The sequence below is a fragment of the Aythya marila genome, assembly GCF_965140915.1.
Source record: "Aythya marila genome assembly, chromosome: 2".
NCBI classification, from domain to species: Eukaryota; Metazoa; Chordata; class Aves; order Anseriformes; family Anatidae; genus Aythya; species Aythya marila.
The window spans coordinates 108,393,960-108,403,030 of NC_139043.1; positions in this window are offsets into that span (position 1 = coordinate 108,393,960).

The following is a 9,071-nucleotide window of genomic DNA, read 5'->3' on the forward strand; positions in this document are numbered from 1 at the left end:
TATTTTTGCCTTAAAGTTATCAATCCGCGATTTCAAAGCGTTGGTGTCATGACCCCACGTGCGTTTGGCCGCATGGCTAGCTGCTGTTACGGCACAGCTGCAAGAAAAATAATCCCCGAGCAGGGTGGCTCAGGTTGCACGGCAGAAAATCAGCTCTCAGTGTTGATTTCAGTGGCTTTTACTGCCGGTGAATTTGCCTTGCCGAGTTTCGTTTGGTCCTGACTTGCTGACATCAGGTGGCCTGAGAGGTGTTGCAATCGTTTGGGAGCGAGGAGTTTCCACTCCGCTGATCTGTTTGGGATCCGTCTGGAGGAAAACACAGGAAGCAAAGCAGGGCGTGACATTCGCCTGCAGCTTCTCCCTGATTTATGTCCCCACTACTTTGTTGCCTTTGTGGCTGTTTATGCTGCTGGAGTTTAGCTGATATTGCCATCTGCTGACGAAAATGTAGGTTGGGCTTGGTTTCGTGTTTTCATGGGCTAATTTATGTTGGCAGGGATCTCTGGAGGGCCATGCAGTTCGGCTTTTTGCTGAGAGCTGAATCCATTTAGGTCAGGTTGCTCAGGGAATTGTCCGGTTGTATTTTGAATAGCTTCAGAGATGGAGATGTCACAGCCTTGCTGAGCAAGCTGGTCTACCGCGTGACCACACTGGAGAGCTTGAGTCTGGTGCCTCTGTGCCTGTCCAAGGAGAGAGTGGCTCCAGCTTCTCTGCATCTTCCCATGAGGTAGTGGTGGAGAGCAGCAGGACATGCCCTGAGCCGGCCTTCTGCTTAAGGCTGAACAAACACAGCACCCCCAGCAGTCATGCTGGCATTAAACTGGACTTTCCCCTGTATGTCAGCATCTTGTTTATTCTGGGGAGACCCAGACTGGACCCAGGACTCCGGATGTGGTCTGACAAGTCCCACAGAGGGAGGAATAACCGCAGTGGCTACACCCTTGCTAATACAGCCTAGGAAGTGGTTGGCTTTCTTCTCTGCTGACTCATGTTCAGCGTGCTGTCCAGCCCAGCCACCATATTCTTCTCTGCGAAATTGCTTTCCACCCTGCTGCTGCCCAGCTTGTACTTTTCCACGGGCTTATTCCATCCCAAGTGCGTGACGTGGCATTTGGCAAGCGCTAACCAAAGCTGATGTACCTAAAGTTAATCAACGTGTCTTAATTTTGTCATAAGTCAAAGTTTTATTCGGCACTATGCAGTATGATCCGAAAAGCAGGGGACCGAGTTGCCACATGTTCTAGAGACTCCACCTAAGCAGAGGTTGCAGTGGGCATAGCTCACATAGCTACAAGTTAGAAAAAATAAAAAAAAATAAAAATAAAAAATTGTTTTGGTGCTGGTGAAAAAGTTAAGAGAGACAGAAGCAATTTATAATGTTGCAAAGCAAACACAAAGGAATCTATTGCAGTAGCAATTTCCACAACAAACTAAGTCCATAACATCACACTTGTCTACCACCTACAGTACAGACAGAGGGGGTAATATTTTAATATTTATCTAAATCCCTGGTTGATAGCTGTATTTAGAAGGCTGTCTAAATTCACACTGTTACGCCAGTGCAATGCCTTCACATACCACCAGTTTTTCTACACTCACACGGGTGAAAGTGAGGTGGAATAGAGGCGAAGGCTGATTACCAAACACTAATCTGACTAAGCCCATCAGAGTTCTGAAATCCTTCATAATGGCAGATGTGGAAACCTGAACATTTATCTGTTTTTACCTTGCTTCTGTATGCTGCCAGCCAGCGGCCCACGTCTGGGTATTCCTTCAGTCCTATTGCAGCTTTCAGTCTTGGTTGCAGCTCTCTTCCACGTGCAGAGGCTGAGGGTGCAGCCCCTTGGCATTTAGGTGGAGTTGCACAAGTATTAAAAAGTCAATGATAAAGCTGGCATGTTTGACTGTTTCATCTGAAAGTTATCCCTTCCTGTCTGGGCATGGAAAAAGTAGCCCTGAATAATGAACTCAGATCAATGCTGCCAAAATCTCACTGCATTTTCTGTGCTACTAAAGAGACTGTCCCTGCTGCCAGCTGCAATTGCTTACAAATGTCTAGCAAGCTGTGTTTTATAAGGCTTCCTTTTAAGCCCAAGATTAGGCATAGCTTTTAGGGATTTTCTGCTTGGAAGGAAGGGCATAGTTATTCTGGTTCTTGGTAGTGTGCACAAACCTAATTTTTCCTGCCTGGAAGAAGATGCTAATATTAATTCACGGCGTAGGATGTCATTTGGTGCCCCCATCACACCCAACTGGTCCTTCTGTTGTCCATTAGGATGAAATCAACACTCTCCCTCACTGAATACCCTTTTGGTGTGAAGCTATCTGCCTGGCAGCGAGTGTGAAATAACTACCTGCTTTGTTCTGTCCTGCTTTGACAGCAAGCCCTGAGCTCTGCTTTCAGAGGTGCTTCCATGGCTTTACCCAGTGCAGCAAAACACGTTGCCGATTCCACTAGAAGCTCACTTGTCTCGTGGTAGTGATCGGGCAGTTTCCAAATTGCAGTCTGCCTGCAGAATTACTTGCACGTACAAATGGAAAAACCACGTGATCGCTTTGCAGCAAAGTCAATTAAAATGTCTGTCGCTGTTCTTTTTTTTTTTTTCTTTCTTTTTTTTTTTTTACCCTCCGTATAATTTATTACAAGCATTTCTTATTTCTATTGCGATAGCGCCCCGAGGCCATCGCAGGAAGCGGGAGCTACGTTAAGCAACACATTTCATAAGCACAGAGGAAGGCAGGGTGTTCTGCGTGGAAACCTTGCCTCCTGTGCAAAGACAAGCTGCAGCAGGTGGGTGGGTTTGCAAGTTTCACCCAGTTTCTCACACCTCCACTTTTTCTGTAGAGCCAGTCAAAACCGCTGTAGCATGCCCCATGAATATTTTTTCAGCCAAGCCAGAATAATTCCTGTACTAAACAAAGCTGGTGTTTCCTATTTGGCATTGTAAGCAAATCGTATTGCTTTCGTTTGTCATCCTTCCTCGCTTGTGAAGGCCTGTTTGACTTGTAATAGCCCTGGCCTCAGAGCAGCTATTACTTTGGTCAGATGCTCTTGGCTTCAGACTTTCCACGTGGGATCAAATCATGCTGCGGGGGCTGACAGCAGTCGGCCTGAAGCTGCCAGTAGTGTTAAAAATAGGCGTAGTGTGTCAGGTGATGCTGAATCAAGTCTTTTTATCTTTTCATCTTTGTATCTGCCCTAGTGTATTTGTAGGGCTGTTCTACCGTGTCCTATCCTCACTCTTTAGCATCATGTGTTTCCTGCATTTATCATTGAAGGTGCCCCAAAAGTGTTCATTTTTACTACACTCTAGGTGGAGTTATTTATTACTTAGTAGCAAAAGCTCAGGAATTAAATTCAGAAGATGAAAAGCTTGACCCAGTTTTGCCACAGACTTGCTGAATGATGTGGGTGGGTCCCAACCTCTCCAGCACAATTTCCTCCTCTGTAAAGTGGTGCCTATTGTATGGCAACATGGGATCAAAAATACCCCAAAACAGGTTTCAAACAGTGAGCTGCAGGAAGAAAGCACTGTAGAAATACAACTTCTTATTAAAGCAGAGTTTGGAGATATACTGCACTTGTTGCTATCAGCAAATGTGCAGTGTGTACTCGTGCCAGATACTATTCACAAGCACTGACATACTAAAAAATTCGAAAGTTGACCTCATGTGAAACATTTGCCACGGCAAAAAGTCGTGTCCCTCGCTCTTTCCTGACTTAGCTGTGTTCCCCGTTGGCACATCGCAGATTGCTGCGCTGTTCCCTGCTCCCTGGCAAAGTGCAGCACTATGCAGAGCTCGTGCCAGCTCTGGGTGACCTGCCTCGACATTAAAAGCAGGGCATTAAAGCATTAGTCCGGTTAAAATGCCTCGTCAACATAGTGAGAGCGAAATGGTTTATTTACAGGTGGCTTAGGTATGTGCCCAAGGTGTCGTTTTGCCGCACAGATACAGGGCACAGTTGCTAAGCATATGGTCTTGTTATTGATCTCATGAGAGGCAGCATCTCTTTAAATCACTGAGGAGATAAAGCAAAAAAAAATATTGACTCATATATCTAAGGTCAAAGAGACTATTATGATCACATAATATTACTTGCTGCATGTCATATAATTTCATCCAATAATGTCTAAATCAAATGCAAAGTGCTTCAGATGAAACATCTGTTAGATTGAAAAGTAATTTAAAAACAAAACAAAACACTCTAATGATGAAGGAATCATCTCAAGCAATTTGCTTCACTAGATAACTAGCCTCACTGTTGAAAACCCACAGCTCGAATTTGCATTTGCCTAGTTTCAGCCTCTTGACACTGCACTTTGTTTTGCTTTCATGCAAAATCAAGAAGCTCTGCATTACCAAAAATCATCCTTTGTAGTGATTTAGGCCATGAACAAGTCACACCATGCTTCTCTGTACAGATGAAGATTCTTTATTGACTTGTGACTGTAGGAATATTTGACATCGATTGAAAATGTAGCTCATCACAACAGCAAATTGTAGTAATAAGGCAAAAAGATCGGGATGTCAAATACAAGGTCAAAAATGGAGTTTTCGCTGTAGACCCTTTTCCCCTTTTATTACAATTACCATCCTCTGCTTGCTCTAATAAGCATATCAGCAGGATGTAGACTTTATTTTTTATTTTTTAAACCGAAGCAGGTCACATCAGCATAAGGGCCAGTTTTACGTTTAGGAATAGTAACTGAACCACCAAGGCATGTTTGACTAACTGAATAAAAGCATAGTCATACTCCTTTGTTCCCTAAATTGCATTTTGGAAATCTTTCCTTCAGATCTGACTTAATGGATATTAATGTCACGGGGAGCCTGCCAGTGAGGTCTGGATCTGAAACAAAACTCATTATGTCATGCTAAATTAAATTTTCCTGTTTTTCAAGCCAGGGCATTGGCTCTGTTTGTTTTGTGAATGCTGTCTCATCTGTAAAGGCCTGGAAAACAATGGTCTAATGAATCAAGTGGTATAGAATAAAGTGGTCTTAACAAGAATAGAAAATTAATTCTGGAATTCTGCAAATAGAAAGAATAGGATACAGAGGAAGGCAAATACATATTGAAGGGTACAGAGAGTTAAGGTAATCTGAGTAGTAGATTCATTTTTATTGAAACGATGGTATGGAAAAATGTGTTTCAGCAAAGCAATGTTCCCATTGTAGAATATTAATCTTACACTGAAATACATAAATTTGTATAGGATTTATGAAATGCATAACAGGGAGGGTCAAAAGAAACCAGAATTCAGGGAAGTATGAACATGACATTTGCAAGGACCTCCTGCAGAGCTACTGTGAGAAGCCACAATTCTGTTTAGTCCTGTATGTGCAGTGCATCACTCCCTCGCTGGAAAAAAGAGCCGTGTGTATGATCTTTGGTTGCATTCCTAGCATGCGTTAACGTTTTGTCACCACTGACTCAAGGAGTGCGGCACAGTGACAAGGGTTCCAAACAAAGGCAGTATTTTATGTCTGTTGTGTTTGTATGAAGGGGAGGACAAATGGGCCAGTTTTTGTGCTACCCTATTTTCAGCACAACGATTTTGAAATTTCCAAGACAAGAAGAAACTTGGTTTACTTACAGGTTTCCCAGTAGTTGCTATGATTGGCGGAATAAAATGGAAATTATTCTTCTGATTAGGCTCTGACTTTGAGACAAACAATCGTTGTTAAAGTGCATTAAATGTCACCTGCAGCTGTTTGATCAGGTGCTCTAATCTAAAAGAGCCTCTTGGCTCTTCTAGTTTAAACAAGGGGAGGAGGATCACCAGCGAGACAATTTCGCTGCAAGGCAAGAACGGCATGTGCAAGAGGAGGCATTAGGTCAGGGGTACAACATTGCCTTTTGTGTCATTTCCAAATAATGAAATTATTTGTGAAATAAATGTGAAATAAAGGCATGGTGCTCTATGCTTTTCCTCGACTCCTGTGCAGCTTGTTCTTGCACCTCCTTTGTACTCACTTGGAGCTGCTGGAAAGTCACTGGCCCACAGCACCTGCATAAATCCCAGGTGGAGAAAGCAGCAGGCTGGGCCCCTGGATGTTGAAATGAAAACATTTGGGCCTGTTATCCTGTCCCATTCTAGTTCACCCTGTCATCTAGGAAGCAGATTTGGTGTCCCTCAGTTTCTAGTCTAAATTTGCTCTTGCCCATTAACACGAAGAGATGAGCTGTTGCTGCATTTCACTGATGTGTGAATGAAATCATCAATTTCCCTGCCTAATATGTTTTGGAGCTTCCACAGAGCACTCTGAAAGCCTTGCACAAAAGGCACTACAACAAGAGCAACTGTTGGTATCAGTAAATCACTTCAGCCAAGAAGGGAAAGCAGCTTTCCAGTTTAGAACAACAAACAAACCACAGCAGTGTTTACTGAGCACTTTAAAGATAACATTGGCTACATAAATACTAATATTTACTAAGGTTTCTTTGTGGAAAGGTTAATTGCATGGTGAGGAACAGTATTGCAACGTCCAAGCCCATCTACAGGTAGAATAAGCACCTTTTGGTTACTGGGAACTCAAAGCCACATACAGCCCTCTCCTCAGAGGCTCTGAGACGAAACAAATGCTCCCAACGGGAAGGTCTCCGTGCTTAAAATCCCAAGCTGGATGAATAGTGACTTTGCTGAAGCTAGATTCAACTTCAGCCTGAATGTGGCAGAGAAAGACTTTGCTGCCAGTTCTCCACCACAGGTCCAAGGCCTGCATGTCCTATCACCCAGCATTAATGGGAGCTGCAGGCCTCTCCCTTCAACCCATGGCAGCTCCACATTTCAAATATTGTTTATAAACAAAAAGCCTGTTATAGCCCAACATTACTCAGAAAAGAGGACCTGGTGACTGTATCTACTCCGAAGGAGGTCAGCAGATACCCCGTATGGGATGTGGTGTCCCAGATGTTCCTCACTGGTTGCACTGGAACCTAGGCCGTGGTAGCCAGTCATGGAGGAAGGTGGAAACAGGACTTGCAAAGTCCTACTATAAATGGTGGGGAGCATTTTTCCATGGACAGGCATTGTTCAAGAAACTCTTTTACTGAGTAGCTGCCCCTTTTGGGGTGAGACTACACAATAAAAAAAAATATACCTGGCAGAAAGGAGAGACTGCCTGCAGATGCTAGACAGCTGCAGGTTGCTCTCCCAGCTTGTTCACTTCAGCCATCACAGGGCCACTGTTGGCTTTCCCTATGCTCTCCCCTACACTCTGACATCAAGAGAAATAGGAGACCCTCACCAACAGTGGATGCTTCCACATTTTAGCAATATCGATCATTACAGCCTGTCTGATAGTATTTATTGCTCACCCAGAATGGCTGACTAAGTCCTTCCAGTGATTATCCTCCTCCTTTACAACCATGAAAGGGCCTTTTATCTTAATGGTGTGGTTGTTCCCAGCTGTTGATCTGAAGAAACTTTCAGGAGAAAGACCAGTATCGTGGCAGGGCTGCCTAAAGTCCTTCTGGCTTTCTCCAAAGCAAAATGTTTATCTTTGACCCACTGGGGGCTCCAGATGAACCTACCCTCTTCAGCGTTGCTTGTTAAAGACCTTAGAGTCCAGTCCCATAAAATGCTGTGCAAATTAACTTCCCAATAAGGCTCTTGAGATTTCTGCATGCTCAATATTTTTGAGTCTTTCACAGGACTGAACCCTGGATACAATCATCCTCTGCACATCTTGCATAATTCTTTGGTTCTGTACCGGTTTGTCTGCAAGTTTCAGTTAGGCACAACATTATTTTAATTGAAAAGTACAACAGCATAAATTACCTAAACAAAGAGATTTTTCTGGTGTTGTCTTATATTGTTGGAAAACTTTAAAGGTTTTCTTTCCAATGCTGAATAGAAATTGAATAGTAATTTCAGCTTGCAAGCAAAGATATGCCCACTTCTGTACTCTTCACCAGAAACCTGACTTCTTATCTAACTTACTCACAAGAAGAATAACTTTATGATTTGGCAATATATATGGCTAATTTGCTCTCAGTAAACTACATTCATTTGTGCAAACTCACTAATTTATTTATTTATTTTTTTAACTCATTGAAGCAAAGTGCAACAATTCAGCTGAATCCCAGGCAGATATTTTCTAAGCAGAGACCATTTTGTGTCTCCTTTCAATGTTCTCTGTCCTCAACATCTTAAGCAATTTTTCAGCAATTTGCCAAGGTCTGAAGACAGATGAAGTCCCTGGATTTATGTACTGACTAACCTTATACCTCGACTCAATGTAAAACGATCTGTAATGTATTTGTGGCTAACAAGACTTAGTATATGCTTATACTGCAGAAATGACTGGGTCTTGATGTAGCATCTTACAGTAACACGGTTATAACATAGCTCTTTACAAAACCTTAACAATTTTCACTGTCTTCTCCACACAGACACTAGTAGCATGTCTTATTTTAAGCATCGCAACCACAACAAAGGCCAAAATTGCTGCTGAGAGTTCATTTTCCAGGCCCGCATTAATTAGTGGGCCTGTTTGAGCATGGCTACATATAACCCTCTCACCAGCTGTTGAAACACCTGTACGACTGTGCACTTCTCCCTTAACTACTGCCAACAGACTTTGGGAACAAGTGCATTGCATAGTAGTTGTGGATATCAAAACATAGTGTAACATAGGGGGGGCATGCAGAACATAGATTACTTGTGTAGCATCTGTACTGTAGAAACAAAATTCTTATCAAAGCCCTGGACTGGCAGGAGGACTTTTCCTGTTGGGATGTCGTAGACGGGATGTCACCTGTAGCCCTGCGTGGCACTTGGAGGTACAGAGGAATCGGCAGAGCCAGCACTGCCACCAAAGGGAGGGCAGCAGCACCATGGGGACCAGCTGACTCCAAACAGCTGCAAGACCTGGGCGTCCTTTTGGCACAAGGGCTGAGTGCTCCCAACCCACGAGTGCACCCCAAGGCACTCATTGCAGGCGTGTGGCCATGCCAGTAGAGGGACGCATCTCTGAAACAGCGGGAGCACTCGGGTGCGTGGGGATGCGTACACTGCAGGCGTGGAGGAGCTAACGTCAGTGCTGGCACCGGGGGGACCCTGG